General features: G+C 37.3%; 1 long non-coding RNA gene across 1 annotated transcript in view; it reads right to left on the bottom strand.

Annotated features, from left to right (window-relative positions):
* LOC110827316 (uncharacterized) overlaps nucleotides 1-16,776 on the bottom strand; it is a 70,430-nt gene extending 53,654 nt beyond the window's left edge. Inside the window, exon 1 of the long non-coding RNA XR_015535124.1 lies at nucleotides 16,582-16,776. This is a non-coding gene — a long non-coding RNA (uncharacterized LOC110827316). The remainder of the gene's footprint in view (nucleotides 1-16,581) is intronic.
* Nucleotides 16,777-16,994: the final 218 nt, after the last annotated feature.

Below are 16,994 nucleotides of genomic sequence, written 5' to 3'. Positions count from 1 at the left end.
CAGACAAAGAAAAACATTCTATTCTGGATTACTACGTAGGCCTACGAATAACATAGTTGTAGTTATTTGTCCGAACCATAATATTTTCGTTTCACTGCCTTAACTTACATTTATAAAATGTTTAATTTATGTCTTAAATAAATGATAGAATAAAACATTTAGCAAATAATAATGCCGTTGAAGAAACTACAGTTATACAGTGATAATATTCTGGTATTTCTTCAAGATTGTGTTGAAAGATTTAGAATGATAGTTTCTTAAAACTCTGCGGTCCTAACACTTCTTCCTTTAAGTTAAGTACAGTTTTTCATAATTATTTAATGAGTTTGGTAACTGACATGCCTGACTCCCCACAGATCACCGATAAAATAACCGAAATGATTCCTTTTCGGTATTACTCTTGTTTACGTCCTGTTGTTATTCATGTGAACCCATTGGCGTGCTTGGATCTCAGACTGTAACGATGGCACATGAGCTCTATACAGCAGACTCGCTCGACTGGAAAGTTAATTATTGGATGGAGCAAGCAACCAACAGACTTGATTTCTCGAACCAATCCAATCCATCTGTCTATCGGTTCTCTTTAGTCTCCGTACCGTGAGATTTATCGAGGTCTTGGCAACGCGCATTAACTCAGTTTCTCTCTTCCCATTTTCGCTCATCAGTAATTTCGTCTTTTATTTAATCTTCATTACATCCCGTTCCGACTTTATTTTTCACCCTTTACGAGAAACTTTTTGCGTTATAATATTATTATACATAAGATAATTTTTTGTTCGTTTCAAACTTACTGTAGTGGAATTTAAATTGCTTCAATGGCACTTAGGATAAAGATGAAGTTTGAGGTGGAATTAAAAATTCTTATTTAAATTTACTTCCGTACTTTTCAGTATTATTTATTATAACTTCTATCGGAACTTCATCACAACCTCAGTTTATGCATACAAATGAGTTTAGGCCAAATGGAAAATTATCAATGATATTTTTACTGTTTCTTGTTCCCATAGGCCTCAAATATGTTCCCTCTTTCTACATAATCTCTTTTACAATACTGTTAGATACGTACAGTTATTATAAGAATTAAAATTAAAATTTAATTAAAACCTTCCTGTGTGTTCTCTCTATTATTTAAATAAATCTAAGGCACATTCCCATTTAAACGTAATTCCACTTTACTGTTATACAGAATTATTTAAATCGCATTATACTAAAATGTATTATATTAAAATAAAATCTAGAGGCCTATTGCCACTATACAAAACTCTTTTACGTACGTTTTCTGCTTTATGAACAGATTCATGTCTCTTGACTAACACTTTAATAATATCAATATAATACTATAATTAACCACGCTTCACTATATGCATTAACATCGAATATCTGCTTAGTATCACCATGTATCTTTTCAGTGTTGTGCCCTGATAATTTTTAGAAACTCAAAATTTAACGTTTTAATGGATTTAATAATTAATATTGCACTAAATCGGCACTTCGTGTAGATCTATAACTTTTATGGTTCAGGAGAGGGAACGCTGTAAACTCAGTGAGCTTAATGAATTGTCGAACTTAATATAAGGAGCCTCTTTTGCCAGCAAAACAACTGTTACCTTTCCACGAAAAAGTCTGCACTATGGCGCTAATGTCAGATAACTCTGTGCATTATTAATGCAAGAGTGTGATGCATAAGAGAGAAAGCATTTGAAGTGATGTATGATCTTTATTCAACAATGATTTGCAGAACTATTTTGAATAAATACTTATCCCTAATTCTGAAAACGTGGGGTAATCATCGCTGACCTTCGACAGGAGAAGAGGTCAGATCGACAAAGATCATGGACAGAATCGTGATGGACGGGCGAGCTGACCCCGCGCAACACAAGGCGTGACAAAGTAATAGCATCAAGGTCATAACTTGAGTTAAAGGTAACTTTGGGGAAGAAAGTTAAGTTAATGCTTTCAGCAAACAAAGGAAGAAACAGGGACTTCCGAGTTTTAAAACCGCAGGTCTCCACTGTCTGTAGGAGTATTTCTGCAGCTAATAAAATCTGCTTTTAACCCTTAATGGGGGAAAATTCTAATTCCCATTTAAAATCGCGGTTATTAGTTCAAATAACATACACAGCATAGACGTTACTATGTTAAGTAGGCTATTAACGGCCTTAGGAATATTTCTGCTCTATTCTGAAAAATAATTAAAACATAAATATGCTCTGTGAGTGATGCACAGAATTAGACATGTAAACTCCGGTGGAATTCTTAGTTTCCACTAGCTTATAAAGGTGTGCTGTGCTGTATTTTCTTTTCTAATTGCTTCTGTCATGCGTATCAAGTTTCCTTAATCAACTAGGAATTTAATATAATGTAAAAAATTGCCAAAATTTTGACAACGAATATGAAATGCACAAAGAGTAATTAACACCATTAGAACGCTACTCATTTTATCATGTTACTTGTGTATGTCTACCAGATATCTTGCAGAAAAGAATAAGGGGTAATGTGGACATAAAAAAGTATTTGTTAGATCTAATTTAAATCTGTTTGTAAATATTGCACGTAAAAAAATGAATATTTCTGATTGATTTGGTCCGACTGAATATTTACATTATCCGGTTGATGTCGGAAACACGATTACTGCAGGATGGTTTATTTTGTTACTAAACTATAATTTTTAACAGACCACTCAGAGACATACCTTCTAGAATAGTTCACACTTCTAAAAGGTTTTGTTCACCCTAACCTTACAAAATACATTTAGAATAAAAGTGCTCTATACAAGAGACAATTTAGGTGATATTTTACGTTCTCACGGCTGGGATTCGGTCTTTGTACCTCCCGAATAAAAATCTAAATATTTGTCACTACTGCACCTAGCAAATTTCTGAAACAGATCTTATGATATTCAAACTACAGTTATGCATTTCTTGCACTGGAATTCGCGTTTTCGATTTCTTGAGATCTATCAATTCTTTCCCCTCTCGTCTTCCTCCACAGTGTTTCCGGACATCCAGCCTAGTAATTACGAACACTCCGGAAATTAACAAGTGAAAACTTATCTCAAGCCCTCCCCCGCTTTTCTTTTTAACTTTTTTAATACTAGTCACACCCCTTCTTTTTATTATCGTCTCACTTTAGTCAAAAAGCGACGAAGCCATTACGAAAAGAAATAAATGGCGAACTGTGTTCCCCGAGTAGAAAATAAGGAAATACAACGGGGTTGATGCGAATGTCATTACAGCTGCTAATGACTTTATTCAAATCAGATTGCAGCGGTTGTGAGAGAACGCTGATGCCCCGTTGTGCAGTTGTTCCGCGGGAGAAGTGAATCAAAATGTTCGTGTTCTTCGTAGCCAGAGGATATCACCGGTGCCCTAGCAAGCCACAGCTCGGTACGTGACCAACAGGATTCTCATCGCATAAATATAAATTTCCTCCTGTAGATGTCTGTAGTCTAAGGTCTTCTGGGACTTTGCGCCGTGCAGTCTGATATAAGTTTACCGACGTTTCATATATACTTTCTGCCCCCATCATCAGGGCATTGAGTCCTGATAAACTTCTACCAGAAGACTCGGCGCAACATTCCAGAAGACAGCCGTCTTTATACTCCCCATCGTGATGCCGGCTGTCCTAACTGAAGCCCTTCGCAATTTTCCTCAATTTGTCCAAACTAACGTCGGGATATTCTCTTCAAATAGAACTCCTCCGCGTCCTTCCAAACAATTTTCTTATTTATCAAACACAGCCATCTTTAAAACTCATTAAAACTATTCCTTTTAGGATGAAATCCAAATATTTTCTGTTAATATACACCAGTACTATTAAAGAAAACATAGGTATACATACACGATTACATAAGGCGATACACCAACCAACGCTCGAACCTAAGACAAAAAAACAGAATGGAACAATTTGGGCCATCATGTACAATTTGTGGTTCTCACGACGACGAGTTTGAAGATTTCAGCACCGCGTAGTTTGATAGATAATGACCGACAGAGGGGTTTACTGCCTCGGTCATCAGGGTCATGAATCATAAATCACTTGTATATAGAAAGAATAATTATGTCCTTTATTTTGAAAACCAGATATATTATAAGAAATATAAAAGAGTTTACAAAGTATCGGAACACAGCTCTAAATTTGAATACTCAGAGATAAAAGAAAAGTCAGAATATATTTCTATAGACCCACAAATAATTGTAAAATAAGGAACCATTAAGAAACATCTACGTCCTCCCAAATCGTATATGACATTTGATAGGAGAGAACGTTCTCTTCAACAATGCTCATAAAATGAACGCACACGACAGACCGTGACTGTCAACTTGAGAATAAATGGACGGATTTTGATGAAACTTGGTATGGACATTATGCCAGTGGATGCTACCCTAAAGCTCGTAACTCTTAATTCTCTATAACTGGTAATAGCAAAGTGGTGGCGGAGCGAAATTATGAAGTGGGAGTGCCACTAGCGCCACTTAATATATGGTCCTAAACTTATGTGGGATCATAGATCATTTTATAAACTTTTATTGGGTAACGTCAAATATAAAACAAAAATATGGCGACGATGCGAAATTTACTTTGACTTTCAGTCAGTGATGTTAATTAAACATTACTTTAGGTACTTTAAATACGGTATACAGATAGAAGCTCAACATACTCCTATAAATTATGAATGAAAACTGTTCGTAAGTCAACATTTATAAACAAGGATATATGTGTGTATATAGTAAAGGTCATTCAGAATGTCAAGATTAAAGGAGTACATGTGGAAATTTTGCATATTCCAGGGCGGAATTTACCTTTCCAACCATGTTTCACATCTCGTTATCTCAGAAGTGTTACTAAGGTATAGATGCAACAATATATTTCTCTGTCAAATTATTTACGTAATTTGTGCAAAAAGTATTCAGAATTTGATACTGGGGATTTAGGAATTGTGTGTGTTATAAAACAAGAACATTTATGTTACATAACATCGCTCATACTTTTCCAATGAAATAATAAAACAAAATTAACATTAATTATGATATTGTTAGAACAAGATATTAGAGACCACGCGACTGTGTCGCCTCATTAGTCAGAGCAAATACATTTACGAAATTGGTACAATGCACGATAGCAAAGTTATTAGGGAAATGAGGCATTCAAGTCGTAGAGTAACTGGAAATATGAAGGAACTGATACTGGTGGCGGCGGAATGACGACAGAAAGAAGTTTCAGGCCACGTCAGAATGAGAGCTGCGCCAGCTGATAAAAAAGAGGAATTAAAGAAAGAATACGTAAGGGCGAGAGGGAGGAAAGAAATGGACGTCTCTGGTCTTGACAGCTTCCAAATCGCACATAGAGTTTTTCTTCTAGCACAGCAGAAGGGTGGCAGTGGTGGAAAAGGTGGATTGAGGGTGGGATGAAAATAAATTCTCCTTTCTCTCTTCTGACAAGGTTTACTAATTATGTCACGAGTGGTTCCTACCACCCCCGCCCTCACACACAATCCGCTTGCCACCCTCTAACCCTCAAGATATTCCAAGTTTCTGTGTCATTACTCACACAACCCATTTCTTATCCCTCGTCTTTCTCATTTCCGTAAAAAAAAAAGAATTATCCGATTGGCAGTAAGAAAAGAATAATTTCCTTCATAAACCCTACATTCATTTCTTTTTCTTTTGGTTCTTGAATACTGGCTGATATATAATGAAGTTTTAAGTAAGTTCTTCATAATAACATTTTACCTTCAGCACGATGTTTCAATATTAATAAATCGAGCGCTCTAACCTTGCGCAATGCTTTCTGTTCTACAGCTGTTCCACTCTTCTAAGACCAAAACATTCACCTACTGCTGCTGTTCCAAATTCCTACATCTTTCGTAGTTTTTTTTAAAGAACGGTGTCAGAAATTCAGTCTGTACGGAGTCTATTGACAGGGTAATTAAAAAAATATATTTACAAGGATGTGGCCTAATTTATGGCACTGTCCGGCGTTTGGCTGGCAAAACTGACGAGAAAAATGAACACGTGACCTCCGGAATACGAAGCACATTCTTCTCTCTGAGACAGGAGGAATAATAGGCAAGATTCAGACGTATAAATAAGAACGGTGGAATTACGCTGTGTCCAAGCACCACGCTGTAAACGCGTATAGGGACATAGAGACGAAACTCCACCCGTACTAAACTTTACAGCTAAATGAAATTGAGCAATTATTTTCACAGTCACTCTGTTTTACTTTTGGTGTCCATTGAAGAATGAGTCTGGTCCTGGCGGTAAATAGAAAAGTCCTAATGTCGAATAGTGGGATAAAATTAATTGGAATATGTTTTCTTCGTTAACCAAGCACTGGAGTGAAACGAATTACAATTGGGATGAAGAATTAAACGTAACTAATATTGAAGATTTCTGTCTTCTGAGTTGTTGCGCTGTGTAGTATGGTAGATGTTTACCAACGTTTCAGATGATTCGCCTTGATGATGGAGGCAGTATGACCTCGGAAACGTTGGTTAACATCGACCAGACTACACAGCGCAACAACCCAGAAGACAGAAATCTTCATACTCATCGCCCTGATGACGGAGGTAGTATGACCTCTGAAACGTTGGTAAACATCGACCAGACTACACAGCGCAACAACCCAGAAGACAGAAATCTTCATACTCATCGCCCTGATGACGGAGATAGTATGACCTCTGAAACGTTGGTAAACATCGACCAGACTACACAGCGCAACAACCCAGAAGACAGAAATCTTCACCGCCCTGATGGTGGAGGCAGTATTACCTCTGAAACGTTGGTTAACATCGATCAGACTACACAGCGCAACAACCCAGAAGACAGAAATCTTCATACTCATCGCCCTGATGACGGAGGTAGTATGACCTCTGAAACTTTGGTAAACATCTACCAGACTACACAGCGCAACAACCCAGAATACAGAAATCTTCACCGCCCTGATGGTGGAGGCAGTATGACCTCTGAAACGTTGGTTAACATCGACCAGACTACACAGCGCAACAACCCAGAAGACAGAAATCTTCATACTCACCGCTGTGGAAACCTCAAATCTTACGTAACCAATATTTATTAAGATAGCATTAATTGCTAGTCTGCATGTAGTGTGACATTCTATTTCGTTGCGTAGAACACTTGGGAATGTTTTGTATCCGATTTTATTCATTTTGATGGTCGTTTGAAAAACTCAATAACTCAGCCCAAGCCATTGCCATTTTGATCAAATCTGTGAGAACTCCGATACAAACTGTCACTCACCGTCTCAGAGTCTGACACATTCCAACAGCCAACTGCTGTCTTTCAAAATAACGTCGAGACTTCACAAGAATTCAGTCCCTTTATAGCTGTCATCACGAAAGTAGGGGTTTTAAATGTAATATCCATACGCAGTAAAATTTGTACAGTTAGAAGGTTTTATTAGTTCTGCAAATGGGCGATTTCATTACGTCAGTTATGAGCTTACAGGAAAAGTTAAGGTCTGACTGACAACTACACGAGTTGAACGTGAAGAGAGATGGAGAAAGTGAAGGTACGTGCATTAATATTACTCTATTCAAAGATGGCGGCGAGATTGTCTTTCATTAAAGTGAAGCTGTAACATGAAATTTTAATTTTAATTAGGGCTCTTGCGAATGAGATTAATACGAGCATTTTGAAAGACTGAGTGATACAAACTAGTGCTCCATATTAGATGATTACAGTTCTTAAGTTTTTAACGAAATACTGAGACAGTCATATGTTTTCATTCATGAACTGGTCAGTCCATGGTTTCAGGGGGCTCAGAATCCGTTCTATACTTTGAAAGATGTCATGCGAAACTATGAACGGATTAGCAGGACCTCTCTTATATGCGTCCAGTTCATACACTTTGTGCTGTAAAATGGTAGTTTAAAATTAATATGGCAGAGAATCAAATGAACACCCATCCACCGTTATTCGTTTCTTAAACGTGTTCCTTACACGAAGGTTGTCAGACAAACAGTATCCAAAACCACCCTGAGGGCGGATCTCCTCGCCCCCAAGCAGCAAACTCCCCTCTTTTCAATTAGAGTTACGAACGCATTGCTATATTCATCCGAGGTCCTTACTCGCTCGGTGGATATATATTGAAGTTCCGGAACACCAAATTCCGGAGATTTTAGGGGCGACTCTCAGAGTAGGCATGGCTTCCACAGATTTTTTTTTAGGGGGGATTCCTTCCCTTCTGTGTTCGGTGTTCTCCATCCGTCTCCCTCTCTCCGGGGTTTGAAATTCCAAGGCTTGTGATGTAGGAGCAGCTTGTTATTGATTGGATGGCTTTGAGCCCAGCTCAGTTCAGGCTCAACTCACTGTACATACGTGCGTGCGTTCGTTCATCGAAACATGTCCCTCTACCCCTTCCTCCCAAAATTATGGACTATGCCTTCGGACCTCCATATTGGAAAGTTTCTACGACGTGGCCTGAATAACTTAAAAATATTTGTGATTCTTTACTTAGGATTCCAGGTTTCAAAACACTGAAGAATGCCGTATTTTAAGAACTGTTCAATAATCCACAGCTATAGTCAAAATCTTCCTTATAACAGTCAAAAATTGTACCTATATATTTGCTTTGTGGTCTGTCTACATACGTTGATCATCATTTAGGCTATGTGGTGGATAAATTTAGTGGCCTCAGTCACTGATTAGAGTTGAAATCTCTTCCACACCTCAAATGCTTGCTTGCCTGTTTAAACTATGTTAACCATATGACTCACATACGTAGTTAGTAGTAATCACAGTCCGACAAACAGATATGTAATTACTTGCAGTACGTTCACAGAATCAAAGGCAATCTAAAAGTCCCAAAAAATAAACCTAGCAAGCCGAAGCATACATCGAAAGTTTAATTTTAAATGCTTAATTTGTTTGATGAAATTCATTAATTAGGAAAATCTAATTATCACTACCGACTTTCTATTCCTTATCCTAGAAACTCCCACAGAACATTGTGATAAATAAATATATGTTAACATAAAATTATATTTTTGTAAAGCTTTCCATATTATTATGCGTTAGAATTATCATGAATTGGAAGAGATTAATAAGATGCACTACAGTATCATTTTATTTCTGTCGTTTTATAGGTTTGCCTTTCAGACGTCAACATACAATTTTTATATTCTATAAACGTTTTTAAATTATGTATAATTTTATAATTAATATTCATGTGGGTTATAAATCTCTTGTTACGTCAAACTGATGTAAATAAAAAAGTAACTATAATTCTTTTTCCAATTGCTTTTCAGAAAGAAGATAAAGTTTTCATTTGGCCTATATGTTTACAGAAATTCGAACAGCTGACTTAGAAGACATCAGTGTTACATCTACAATGAACATGACGGCAAGCAAAACAGACAAGTGAAGTACGATTCTGGTCGATGTTTACTAACGTTTCAGAGGTCATACTGCCTCCGTCATCAGGGCGATCGCGAGGCAGTATGACTTCAGAAACGTTGGTAAACATCAACCAGACTACACAGCGCAACAACCCAGAAGACAGAAATCTTCATACTCACCGCTGTGAAAACCTCAAATCATACGACGTAGAGTGGTATTGTCAGCTGTCTATTTTATTTCTCTGGAATGTTTTCGAATCAAAAGCGTAGACCTACGTCTATTAAACAATACGTGCTGTACGTGCTTCATTACACTGCACGTGTCACTCATGGTGACACCACACCATAGTTTAAATTTTAATATTCAACAAGTCTAACAAAACTAACAATAAGATGGAAGCTACATAAAAGAGGTCATATTTAGGATAGCGAATATCTTCCCAAGCCATGTGTCTTAAAACGCCACAATGAAATTTAAGATTAAAGTTCTTCGGATGCGGAGATGAAGAGAGATTCCATGCAACAACGTCGTGCTATTCACAGATCGAACTTCAGCGATGCTCAACGACCGTTTTCTGTTCTATCACGTATCCGTGGTTCCCCCCTTCCCGCGTAGCATCGAATCCGCATCTCATTTCATTCTAGATTCACTAGAGATTCTTCACTAGGCCTATACGTGCCATGCTGAATTTCCTTCTGCAGAAAAGAACCTTTACTTTTCCCTGCATTTCACAGTTTTGGACCTTCCTTTTTCACAGCCATTCTCTAAAACCTCAGCGCCATTTCCTATTCCTTGCCCCCTCAAAGCCCATTGTGTGCTGCCATCTCTCAGCGGTGACTGACAGTTTCATTTTCGAGATAATTTACTAGACGTGAGCGCTTCTAGTACAGGAACGATATTGCTATAAAGCTGAATTCACACAGATAGTGTTGGAAGGCGTGAATTGGATTCATCTGGCTCAGGACAGGATTTTACGGATACGGTAATGGACCTTCGGCTTCCATGAAAGGCGAGGACTATATGAGCGTACTATTTACTCTGCTCCATGGACTTTGTCATTTATGTTGTTACTTGCTTAGATTGTGCATAATTAGCCAGTAATTAGCAATTAGCCATAATTTGCACAGCAGCCATTTTCTAACAAACTCTCTTGTATTAGGACTGTATCGCTTGTGTCTTTGTGGGTTATGACGCACTGTGGCGCTCTAGGTGGTTACAATCGTTTCGAGAGAACGCGTCTCCTCAATGCACAACCATACGACGTCACAAGCCATGTCATAAATGGAACAGTTTTGACGATAGTGGTTGAATGGTGGAATGAATAGCGGACGGTATCTAGTACGAAACACGACCGACATTTAATGTTTAAGACTATTCTGTGAATTTCTCCCAGAAACCAAAACAAATAGAAATATATTAAGACAAGTAAATCTACATCAGTCTCCTTCCATATAGAATAAGAATTTCTCTCTTGCCGACTACAAAATAAGGGGTAAGTGTTTTGATAGTTGATCATGCACCTTATTTAACATAAAAATAGTGAGATTTCAGGTTCTCACGGCGGCCAGCATAACCTGCAGTGCTTCATCATTGCCACAAAACGCAATGCAGTCTATTGTGAACACAGCTCTCGAGTTGGCAACTATCTCGTACATGTTTCAGCTTTGCACATTGCAGGAAACGCAAAATTGGTGAGGGAATGTGGGAAAAATTTGTATTTCTTCCGTGATCTGTACATATATATGAACAACGGAGCTGCGGGATATAGGGATCCTAAGGGTATTATGCTTAACCCCGTGTTAGAGACCAGGTTTTCTTGTTACATTTTATTCAAGATGAAGTAAACGAATGGGATGATCATAAATATCACTCGTCGCATTCACCGCGTCGAACTGTGGTCTTGATATGAAACTGTCGTAGATGTTAATCTTCTGACAGTTAACCTAAAACATTTTAACATCACCTTAAATACTGAAGTTGATTCTGTTAATTAAAATTACAAAATAATCATAATTATATAAATGATTTCGTTCGAAATACTTTAAACGTTTACGTTTCGTATCAAATTACCAGTGCCATTATTATTTTCCCAGATACTGAAACGCATAATCTGAGAGTTTCAAAACTCCACATATGTTCAATGTTAAAGAGACCGGCTGAAATTTATCTTGGGTTTATTCAGTTTCTCAGCAAACAGGCCTAATGCGGTATGCAGAACTTACATAATTCAAGTCTCAGACTTCAAATATGACACCGGTTAGTAGTCCCGCTTTATATTCGAGAAGTCTGAGGTTCAAACCTTGGTCCGGACCGGCTTTTCTGACTAGGATCTTCTGCGATTTTCATGAATTCTCCAGAAGAATATTGGGATTATAAAACTTGTAGTCAATGACCGCTTCCTGTCACATAACTCTTAATTCCTCATTCATAACCACATATTTATTTCCAAATCAAACGCAGGTTGGGTAGCGTAACTGACGCGGAATAGAATGACTAAACAAGGCAGAGACGTCATTGAGAAAGCAGACGAAGCACGCATTGCTGTATTACCCTACCATTCATTGAAATCGGTAAGCCCTTGTCAGAACACCCTTTCCAAAAACTCCTACTCTTCTTTCCCTCTCACTAGCAATATCTTTCCTTCGCTTGATGTGACTGTGTGCGTTTCGCACTGATATGTTTGGCATGTGTTACTGTCAATTTCTCAGACCTTCTGGAGGTCATCCTGATGTAGCTCCCCAACCAAAATGACATATCGCTTTGAAGTTGCGGTAGATTTCACAGCACCCCCCACTAGATGCTACATACTTTATTTAATGGGGTGGACTATTATGTCTTTCGAATCTGGTTTCACATTAAGCCTTTTTCTAAAACGAACTAAACGTTAATATTAAAACTAAATATTCCTGTACACTTTAGGATTTCGTCCCATTTTTTTTTTCAAAATAAAGTTTTAAAACTTTTAATGCTCCAGTTTTGTTGCCTTATTAATGGGCGGAGAACTTAATAGTACGGGAAAAGTAACGAGTTTGTCTTATAACTTATTTAATAATCGAGTCAGTACCTCAAATAAAACCACACGGCTCCATTGTAAAGATTAATGTGGTTGGTCTGAAAGAACTCGTACAATTCACTTGTTATAATCTTGAAGGAAGTGACATCATCAATGTAATTCCTTGAATCTTGCACGTGCTACCACTTAAAAGCCACTTCAGTTTCATTTATACGAGTACAATACACTCACTTCCAATACACGGTTCATAAAAACTGAAGTCTTTACGCTGATATTAATCTCATTATCACCGAAATTTATAACAACGCAACTTTACGATTCCGGTCAGTTTCCTAATACTGCGATGATACAAGAAAAAACATTTTTAATAATTTCTGTGTGCCAGGGAATAATAATTTCTCACTACGAAACCAAACAATCTTCAGGATATCGGCCTTCCTACTTTAAATAAAAATTCAGAACGTGGTTGATTTTAGAAGGGAATGTCGATGTTTTAATAAATTAAATGTGTAATTAGTAACATACTTCATTAACATATTCGTATGTGATTTTGCATTGAAATTATTATTGCGGCACACGGCATTATAGCTAAGTCCACGTACATAATGCTTTAACAAATAAAGAATAGATCGGTATTGTAAGTTTTATTTTAAATAAACAGCCAAAACAACGGGTAATTTAAGAACAGGTGACTGCACCTAAGCCTTAAATTTTTGGGCTTGAAGCAATCATTTTGTTCTGCGGGTTTTTACTGTTCTTTTTTTATTTTTTACTAACTTATTCACATATCTGTCGGCAAAATGCATTGGACCTACAATCGGTCAATAATTCACGGAAGTAATTTATTTCGGTTAAAAAAATCGTGTCGTTATTGGGTGTAAAAACTTGCCAACGTGTTTATACCCTGAGTGGAGCCACGGTTTCATTTGACATGCGCCTAATGACACCACGGGCTTCGCCTCCCTCATCTGACTGTCATGTTGGCAGTCCGTTCGTCTTCTCGCCCTCGTTGGAGTGTCCAACCATCGCGCGTCCTTCAAATTCAAATGCAAATCCACTACCCCTCTTCCCCTCTATTCCAGTAAAAAGGGCCAGTGTCGTTCCAAGGCCGTCTGTATGACATCCGTTTTAAGAAAGAATGAACTCGCATTTATGACAGAAATGCACGCGGAATTGTAAACAATAGCTGAATAATTGAAACTGATTTAAGTGTGTGACAGTGCACGTGCTTCAAGTTGCACTAATTTTAATTTGTATTCAGTACTCCTCCAGGATATTTCATTATTCCGCACACGTTTATTTTAATGTATTTAGCCTAGTATAATCTAATAGTTGAGATGAATATTTACATGTATATAACCAAAATATATGTGGGGAAACTGCTTATCATACTTGACTTCTTTCCATAGTTTTACAAATTTACATAATACTGTCTAGTTTACAAATAACTAAAATTTACATAACAAGTTAATGCACCCAATGTTGTACAAAGATGTGTGTTCTATAATTCTGAGGGCAGATCACAGATTACAGTGCAGATATTCGATAACAGGGAAAGTATTTGCTCCTAAGAAACACGAAGTAAGCGCTGTTTAAAGGAAATACACAGCTTGGGATTTCATGAATTATATCCTTTTATTAGGATTCCCAGGACTTTTTAAGAAGGAACCTTATGGTGGACTAGTCATGTAGTTTGACTGAAAAAACATACTGCGCAGAGTAATTTAATGGGACTGTCTCTTCGAACGCAGTAGTCTACATACAAGGCCGAAACGGAAATGGAAATATAATGAAAAAGAATATTCCGGAATCTGAGTCTTGGATGTCTACTCTGGTAGTATGAGGTGTGACGATTAGAAGTTTACACTAGGTCACAAACCACAGTCGACTTCTTCGCCGACGTGGAAACGTAAAACTTCTGACGAGTTGTAAATTTTGAGTTAAACTCAACAGTCTCGACTTGCTTTTGTGTTGTCCGGATCGAATCTTCGGATTATATTATCGGAGATTATTAACTTATTTTAGTATTATTGTTATTCAATTTATTCGCCATTTTGCAGGGTATTTACTTCCCTGTACCTAAGACAAACCTTGCCTCCGAGGCAGCAGCTATTTCTGAAATATTTTCAGAGCTAGAATAGTTTTGTCATTGATTGTCTATGGATCGATCCGAACCAAAGCGAGATGCATCTGAGAACGTTTAGTTTCGACAAGCTAACTAAGTTTCACCGATAATCCATTCGAAACAGTTATGGAGCTGAAATACTATGACAATGAATACGGACATTACCTCCTACACACGCGTTCACTTTGTGCAAAGAACGCATAATAGATGCAAAAATGTGAGTTTTAAATGCTTTTAAATAAATCGGTAAGCATTTATCTTTACAAGCCATCCAAAGTGTAGTCCTTTACAAGTTAACTTGAAGCCGAACTAATCCGTCATCTCATTCATTCTGCAAGACGCTTGAGCGATGTGGACATTGTCATTCATGAAGTAGCAACTACAGGTAAGAATACAATGGGCACGCTGCCAGTCACTGTCGTGCTGAATATTAAACTTACGCAACTAATTGTCAAAACACGCCAAATCGATGCTCACATAGCTAATTTGCATTACAAACCTATCGTGATGTTATAGGACGGAGTGTCGTTAGTGAAAGATTCCAGCAGCGTCAGAGGTGCCTAATATGTGAGAACTATCTTACCGAGTGAGATTAACGTAATGTGTTCACTGAAGACCAGAGTTCAGTTCCAACTGAGGTTATCTATCTTGTGTACTCACTGCCGCAAGAACCTAAAACCTCGCTTATGTTACATTTGCTTTAAAATACTTCCTTAAATATAAAAGAATTTAGCCTTAATACTCTGTATCAACCGCTGAGATTATTTATTGCCTCACGGAAATTGTTACTGTGACTATAAATGACGATTCTGGAGATGTGAGTAGGAGACACACGTTTCACCTTGAAATATATATGAAGATCAGAAGAATATTTGACCAAGCTACGGTTTGATCTCGGAACTCCCTAGGAACAAGTCAAAAGCATTATCAACATCCCGATATATTCTGTACAGGGAAGCTGTATAGAACAGTGTTGATTTATTATTCTTTGTACCTGCATACTTCCAGTTAAATGAATCAGCATCCAAGACCGTACCACAGAGCAGTATCTTTCAACTTTAGTTAAGTTTCAAGAATCTGAATAATTTCAGGTACGGCATCGAATTTTGAAACATAACAATTCTTTTCTGCATTTAGCGTTACGGTCTGTTCCAATTAAAAAAATACTTCTGAAGTTATGAATCCGTTCAGATATTCGGTAGTACTCCTTGGGCGGGTGACCAGTCCTATGAAGGCCATGGAAATAAAGTTTTATAAAGTAAATAAAGTATATTAAGCTAATGGAATCAAATTGGCGACAATGTGAATGTGCGGTTTTCCCAAGCAAGACACGAAAATCTGCACACAGAGATTTATTAGTTCGTAACTCTTTCACTATATAAAATACGAGTCGCTCAGGCCAACCGCAGGTTTCGTGTAACTTTGCTGTAAAACAGGGCAAGGTAAAAGTGCGTGGCCCCTTTTTATAAACCGCGTCACGAAGAAGAAGGATTATGTGGGCGTGTATCTGGGTCTAACGTTTTTTTTTGATATTTGATTCTAACGCTTAACTTTCCGATAAAACTTTATTATATTACGAACTTTGATCATAAATAAATATTATTAAATATATTTATGATTGTCTTGTTTATTTACTTTCACTTCCTACTGCAATGATCCCGTGTACTCATTACTCTGTTACAAAATTAAGTTCGTCCAACGCGGATTCACCAAAGGCGCCTATTTCGAGAAACGTGTGCCCCGCATTGTAAGAACCTTTACTCTAACTTTGAAACAAGATTCCCAATTTTAATCTAGTATGTCGTTTTTGAACTCTGGACGCACGGGATAAATATTATCGACAACAAATATAGACCAGTCACAGTACATAGGTTTAACTTGTCGGTACTAGCTCTGACATAAACGAACGCAACTGGGCAACGTATTGTAAAGTTAAGGACCTAAATAATATCTAATATGCGACCACTTCGATACAAAAGCTTGTAATTTACATTAAAAATAATTATAAATTATTCAGATTAATTATAGTCTATGTTAGAGTTAGTACATTCCTGTGTTTACAAACGAAATAATTAACTCACCATACGTTGATATAGCTCCCAATGAAGAGATACAGACCTCTTTAGCACAAATCAAAATAAAGAATGATTATTAACCTAAACCGTAACAAAATTTCCGCATTGCTGTAATTAAATGCGACTTTACAATCTTTTAAAGACCGGCATTTAACAGCGGTGTACACCAAATGTTTGCCTGCGAGACAACAGTCTCAAGAATAACACGTGACAACTGGCAGTCTACGTCACGACCTCTCGACTTAAAACATCGTAGGTCACAAATATCGATCACACAGAGAATTCTACTTGGAATGAGAATTTCTGTATTGTCTATATCCAGTAGAAAAATAAATCTGTCAAATTAATTGGCATACAAATGCGATGAAAATAATGTGCAATAAAGTTAGTTTTAGAAGTAAATTTATTCAAATATACTC

The sequence above is a fragment of the Zootermopsis nevadensis genome, unplaced genomic scaffold, assembly GCF_977971745.1.
Source record: "Zootermopsis nevadensis isolate Lab colony 2312 unplaced genomic scaffold, Znev_1.0 Znev_ptg000013l, whole genome shotgun sequence".
NCBI lineage: Eukaryota > Metazoa > Arthropoda > Insecta > Blattodea > Termopsidae > Zootermopsis > Zootermopsis nevadensis.
Note: the sequence above shows the minus strand (reverse complement) of the source record. Positions and strands in the feature narration are given on the sequence as shown.